The sequence below is a fragment of the Colobus angolensis genome, unplaced genomic scaffold, assembly GCF_000951035.1.
Source record: "Colobus angolensis palliatus isolate OR3802 unplaced genomic scaffold, Cang.pa_1.0 Scaffold38, whole genome shotgun sequence".
NCBI lineage: Eukaryota > Metazoa > Chordata > Mammalia > Primates > Cercopithecidae > Colobus > Colobus angolensis.
The window spans coordinates 5,642,058-5,648,777 of record NW_012117154.1 but is presented as its reverse complement, the minus strand read 5'-3'; the positions used below and the strand labels follow the sequence as shown (position 1 = coordinate 5,648,777).

Sequence of the window (6,720 nt, the reverse complement as noted above, 5' to 3'; positions counted from 1 at the left end):
TCCCCGCCCCCTCCCGCGGACGCCTGCACCTCGCAGCGCGTTTCTTCCCCTCCGGACCCCCTGCAGACCTTGTCTGGGACTTCCCGGCGGTCCCGCAGAGCACAGCACCCTCCGCTGGCCAGGAGCTCTGCTGCTCGGCCGGCGACCGTCTCCCCGCTGGAGGAGCCCCTTCCCCAGGCCGAGGTCTGCGGCTGTAGGGGCAGGGAGTCAAGACGCAGCCGGTGCCGGCCTTAGAGACCCCACGGCAGCCCCGCCACATCTCTTCCCGGCTTTTCGGGAACACTCCCGGTAGTCCGTCCTCAGAGGCTCCTGCCTTTGCATCCTAGCACACCCCTGGGGGCTCGCACTCTGACCCCGGTTGCTATGCGCTTCCAGCCACGAGGGCTCTGCGGTTCGGGAGAAGTCCGCAAGAGAGGCGGGGTGTGTTTAGACAGGTATCCCGGTGGGATTGCCTGAGCGAGAGGAGGGGGAAAGTTAGACTTCACACGGCCTGGGGTTTTTCCTTTCGTGCAAGCACTCGCAGCCCTGGCACCGAGCCTCCGAGGGCACGCGTGTATTACAGCATAGTCCAGCGATTGTTCACATGATGACCCTGAGCGCTCAATTAAGCAGCTTACTTATGGTCCTCATACCTTGTTTAAGAAGACAAGAAAATGGGTTAATCCATTTTAGAAAGATTTCTCATGGAAAATTATCTTTTAAAGCTTTCCTCGTGTACTTGAAGGAGTAAATCATGATCTCTAAGGACTAGTAGTCATTAAGTTTAAATTTAAGCACCCCTAAATATCGATGTTGTAAAGAAAGTCGAAATTTGAAGTGCTGATTTACTTAAAAGTAACTTTTTGTTTATTTTTCCTTTTTAACACTATTGAAAGTATAATGTGCTTCATTCTGTTGAAACAAATTGAAGAAGATATAACCCCTGCCCTCCAGTAACTTACACTATTTAGGAGGGAATATTAGATGTGTACACTGGTAAGGAAAAATTGTAAATAACAAAACTGGGGTTATTAAGAAGGTCTCTCGATGGAAATAAGATAATTAAAGGGACAAGTTTTTCTTTTCCTTTTTTTTTTTTTAATTTTGACGGAGTTTCACTCTTGTTGCCCCAGGCTGGAGTACAATGGCATGATCTCGGCTCCCTGCAACCTCCGCCTTCTGGGTTCAAGCGATTGTCCTGCCTGAGTCTCCCGAGTAGCTGGGATTACAGGCGCCCACCACCACACCCAGCTAATTTTTTTTTTTTTTCCGGTAGAGACGGGGTTTCACCCTGTTGGCCAGGATGGTCTTGAAATCTCCTAACTTCGTGTTCCACACCCGTTGGCCTCCCAAAGTGCTGGGATTACAGGCATGAGCCACTGCGCCCAGCCGAAGGGACAATTTTAGTTGTCCCCAAAGCCAATGGAAGTAGAGAGAGCAGATCATAAGCTATTTAAGAGCTAAGTTTGACCAGGTCGCAGTGATAGGCTATAAGGGAAAGAGAAGAGATTTCTGGTTTTGGAAACTTAGGGGGTGGCAACACACCAAAGTAAATCGGGAATATGTGAGGACAAGCAGATGCGGGAGCAGGGACGGGAGGTGTGGAGTTTAAGTACCATGCTGGACCTGAGGATATACTGTGATGGAACTGTTCAGTAGGTACCTGAGAGGCTGGAGCCTCAAGAGTCTAAGCAGAGATACAGATTTGGGAGTCATCGTCCAGTAGCGATTAAAGTCACAAGGTCTGATAGAAAAAGCAAAGAATACTGCCCCGTGTTGGGGCTGAGTAACAGACGCTGGAGAAATAAAGGTGAGCCAGTCCAGGTCTTGAGCCTCAAGTTTGATGATTTCTCTCTTTGCCCAATACCTAGCTTGCTAGGCCTTGTGCTGGGTATCAGGGATACAGGCATGCAAGCAAGGGTTCTTTAGGGAGTCCCTTGAGGGAGACACATGTAAAAACAGATCAATTGAAGAAGTGGTGGTATTACAGAGAGATGAAGTATTGTGGTTTAGATGACTGAGCTGCTGGCTAGGGGCAACTACAAAAGCTTTGTAGAGTCGGTGACATTTCAACTGGATCTTTCGGTAGAAGTTAACCAAGTAAAGGAGAGGGAAGAGAGATCTTGGGTGGCAGAAGCTGGATATGCAAGTCTGTAGAGTAGATGGTAAGGAGTGTCCAATAAGAGTGGAGAGATGAATTGTAACCAAAGTGTGAAAAGTCTTGTATGCCAGTCCTATAGTTTGGATTTTCTGTAGAAATAGAAAAATCAGTACAGTACTCCAAAGCAGGGCAGTGATGTAATGTGCTTTACTTCAGCAAAACAACTAACAGCCATAATTTTCACTCCTGCATTTAATTGGAGTGAAGAATACAGAGAAATCAAATCTTTATTGTTGTGGAAGATAACATGTTGAGCATTGATAAGAATGCCAAAAGATATTAAATAGATTATCAGTCTTTAAATAGCTTTCAGTCCTCTTGGGGAGACACAAATGACTAACAATAAAGGCAGTGAATAAACATGTAAATGGTGCTGAAGTTGAAAGGAGGTATTTGCCCATTATAAACTGAAGTAGTCAAGAAAGGTATATTAGTTTTCCTGGGCTGCTATAACAAAGTACTGCAGACTGGATGACTTAACAGATTTCTTTTCTCACAGTTCTGGAAGCTAGAAGTCCAAGATCAAGGTGTCAGCAGGGTTGGCTGCTTCTGAGGCTTCTCTTTGGCTTATAGATTGCATCTTCTTGTCCCTACTTGGTCCTTCCTCTGTTCATGTCTTTGTACTAATCTTCCTCTCCTGTAAGAACACCAGTTACATCAGTTTAGGGGTCACCCTAAAGCCCTCATTTTAACTTAATTACGTCTTAGAGACCATGTCTCCAAGTACAGTTACATTCTCCAGGTGCTGGAGGGTAAGTCTTTTATCATATAAATTTGGGGGGGAAGAGTGGGGACACAATTCAACCCATAATGGAGGATTTTATGGAGGAGCTGGGACTTGACCTGAGCTTTGAAAGGTGATTCATGTTCTGAGTAGTGTGCTGAGGAGGGGTTTAGGTGAGTTCTAGGACTTTCCAGATTGGGGAATGGAAGAAGTCAGATGTGCAGGTTAGGTCTCAGAGACAGAGTATCTGGAGCAGGAAAGTATCACTAGGGAATAACTAAGGGAAAGAAAAAAATTTTTTTTTTTTTTTTTTTGAGATGGAATTTCACTCAGGCTGAGCCGTCACCCAGTGGTGACTAGAGTGCAGTGGCACGATCCTGGCTCACTGCGTCCTTCACCTCCCAGGTTCAAGCGATTCTCCTGCCTCAGCCTCTCTAGTAGCTGGGATTACAGGCACCCGTCACCACACCCAGCTAATTTTTGTATTTTTGGTAGAGATGGGGTTTTACCATGTTGGCCAGGCTGGTCTCGAACTCTTGATCTCAGGTGATCCACCCGCCTTGGCTTCCCAAAGTGCTGGGATTACAGGCATGAGTCACTGCGCCTGGCTAAGAAAATTTTAAAAGTCATTTGAAACCAGATTTTATAGAGCCCTGTAGTCATTGTTTTAAATATTTTAGCCTAATGAAGAACAATTGTTTTTATTTTTTTATTTTTAAACAGGATCAAAGCTGGTTCTCTTCATTCAGATCTTAGATCTCAACTGAAATGTTCCATCAAGGTATTTTCTGACCATCCTCTCTAGGCACTGCATCCAGCGATAGCACCTTGTTTATTTCCACCATAACGCTTAGCAGAATCTGATGTTATCTTTTTATTTGTTTCCTTATTTAGCATCTGATTTATCTCACTAGAAAGTGGGGGTCTTGTCTGTTTATTGCACCCCTATATTTCAGATAAATCTAACCATGCCTTGTACAGAATTGGAATTCAGTAAATAAGTTGAATTAATAATAGGAATATTTAATGTGTATGTTGGGTGAACGATCAAAGCTTTGTTCTAAGAAGCTCAGGCTAGCAGCTGTATTAGGATGGGTTTGGAAGGCATAACAGGAACAGTGAATACCACGTGGAAATATATTAGGGTTCTTTAATAACAAGAACAGAAAATGGCTGGCTTGAATGGAAAAAGTAGTTTATTGTAAAGATACAGGACTTAAGAGCTAAAAAACTGGGCCAGGAAGAAGGACAAAAACCAAGCTAACTCCAGGAATCTATATAGCAGGCACTAGCAAGGTTGCATTTTCAGGCCTCCACTGAGATAAATCAGCTTCATTTATTTATTGCCTTTGTCATTCTTCTCAGGATTCATATTCCAAGGACAAAGTTTCTGATTGGTTTGGCTTTGGTTGTATGGTTAGCCCAGAGCTAGGGGAGAGGAGGACATCAGGCTGTGTAGCACATCAGGCTGTAGCACACAGTGGGACAAGAGCAGTTCTTCTATAGCAAAATCATGGGGCTGTTAACAGGGGGTAGAATGGCTGTGTAGTGGCTGGAAGAAAACAGCCAAGTCTGTGACCAGAGTCTGTTACGGGGCAGAGGAGCTTGAACTATGTTAGAGTAGGATCATTCTCCTGAATGTGGCAGAGAACAAACCATCAAACCAAAATCAAACCCCCTTGGCAGAGACTGAAAGTGTGGTGAAATAGAATACAAGATAGTAACATAACTTCTCTTGAAGGATTGGATAAGCTAGTCTAGGTTTGAAATCTGAGGATATTTGCACTGTCACCAAGTGAGTGATGATAAGACCGAAACTCAGAGGCAGCTTCCTATCACCATCGAATAGTAAAATCCATTGATAGGTGTTATGGCTAAATCCTGAGATTAGGGTTTGGGGATAAGCAGTCTGTGTGTGTGTGTTTATATTCCAGAGTCAAATGTAGATGCTTTGTTTTTTTAACTAGGTGTTTGCCTTGTGTTACATGCATTCCTTCTCTTTTCTAGTATCATGGTTAGGACTATAGAAGCAATCCCCAATATTCCAAAGGACCCATGTTCCCAGAGTTGAATTCTAGGTTGATGCTGGATGTAAAGAGACATTTTCTTGTAGAACTGGTAGTAGCAGTTTTGTGGCTAGTCTGGGAGCCAACTTAATTTATAATGTACCTTTAGCTATGACACTAGTCCAAGTAGGTGAGACTATTTTGATCCCTTTCCATCTCTCTTTCTCAACCCCTCACTCACCCCCTGGTACCCTTCTGAGTGCCAGCTCATGCTTTGCTTTCTTCTGCTTCTATCACTAGAATGCTCTATATTCAAAATTGCCTACCTTCCCTCCCTCAAAAATCTTTTCCATACAACTGATTTAACACTCTATAAAGGAAAGTATTTGCATTGAATTAATTTATGTTAAGATATGAGGCTGGGCGCAGTGGCTCACACCTGTAATCCCAGCACTGTGGGAGACCGAGATGGGCGGATCACCTGAGGTCAGGAGTTCGAGACCAGCCTGACCAATATAGTGAAACCCCGTCTCTACTAAAATACAAAAATTAGCCAGGCCTGGTGGCTGGGGTCCCAGCTACTCAGGAGGCTGAGACAGGAGAATTACTTGAACCCAGGAGGCAGAGGTTGCAGTGAGCCAAGATCGTGCCACTGCACTCCAGCCTGGGTGAAGATCGTGCCACTGCACTCCAGCCTGGGTGACAGAGTGAGACTCCATCTCAAAAAAAAAAAAAAAGATGTGAGATATGAGTCCTCCACCCCCTTAGCATTTATTACCTGAGGAATTTGAAGTGATGGTATGAAATAATCTTCTGGAATCCAGTTCTGAAGGGTTTTGTAGCCGTTCCAGGGAATTGGAAGTTGAGGCCAGGGCAAGCCCTTACAAGCTTTTAAGCCCCAGCAAGGCCTGATGAGCATTTCTGAAAAGTGTCTATGGTAGAAATGTAAAGAATGGAATCTTTAGTATTACAGGTTGACTATTCCTTATCTGAAATGCTTGGGACCAGAGGTGTTTCAGATTTCAGATTGTTTGGGATTTTGAAGTATTCGCATTATACCCGGTGATTGAGCATCCCTAATCCAAAAACCCAAAATGCTCTAATGAGCCTTTCCTTTGTGCATCATGTCATTGCTCAGAAAGTAGTTTTGGGTTTTTGGACTAGAGATATTCAGCTTGTATTATAATTGTCAAAGGAGTGATGAGTCCCAAGCCTTCCTTAGGACTATTCACTAATAGTTAATAGTGAGTAGTTCCCACTGTTCACTTATCCACCGTCCTACCCCCTGGCCAAATTAATTGCTTGCTGGAATCGGTATCCCATAGCATTCTTCACATTCTTCATTAATTGTTGTCTGTCCTACCATGGAAATATGAACTACAGGAGAACAAGAAGCAGGCCAGTTGCTCATCTGCCCATCACCAGCACCTGTTGTGATACATGGTGGGTAGCAGGCCCACACAAGCATCTGCGAGGGGAAGAGGAGAAGGAAGGAAGATGTGCATGTGCCACATGGGAAGTGCTGAACGTACTGGGGCTTTCGAACATGTTGCCTCTTCTGTCTTTCATAAAAATCCTATGTAGTGGGTAGTGTTATAGCCATGTTTAACAGGTAAGGAAACTAGTCAGAAAGGTTGAGTCATCTTTAGAAGGTTACATGCCTACTAGGTGGCAGAGCTGGGATTTGAGACAAATAGACTGATTGGAAAGGCTTTTCCGTGGAACTGTAAGGTCCTCTGTGAATTGTTAACCATGAAGATTCTCTCATTTTGAAATTTCAGAAGACATGAAGTAGAAACAATCCAGGCAGGCTTTGGGAACCTGTTTGTGTGCAAGGATCAAAGTGGTAA

The 6,720-nt window shown here is 44.2% G+C and overlaps 1 protein-coding gene across 7 annotated transcripts in view; it reads left to right on the top strand.

Annotated features, from left to right (window-relative positions):
• ZBTB21 (zinc finger and BTB domain containing 21) overlaps positions 1 to 6,720 on the top strand; it is a 24,505-nt gene that overhangs the window by 948 nt on the left and 16,837 nt on the right. For 4 of the 7 annotated variants that reach the window (XM_011954072.1, XM_011954069.1, XM_011954073.1 and 1 more), the window contains exon 2: positions 6,652 to 6,716. The exons of 2 other annotated variants lie outside the window; for them this stretch is intronic. The gene's annotated coding sequence lies outside the window, so the exon portion shown is untranslated. Of the gene's footprint in view, positions 1 to 1,551; positions 1,790 to 6,651; positions 6,717 to 6,720 lie in introns of those variants that run through there. One more of the 7 variants, XM_011954070.1, reaches the window with a different exon arrangement.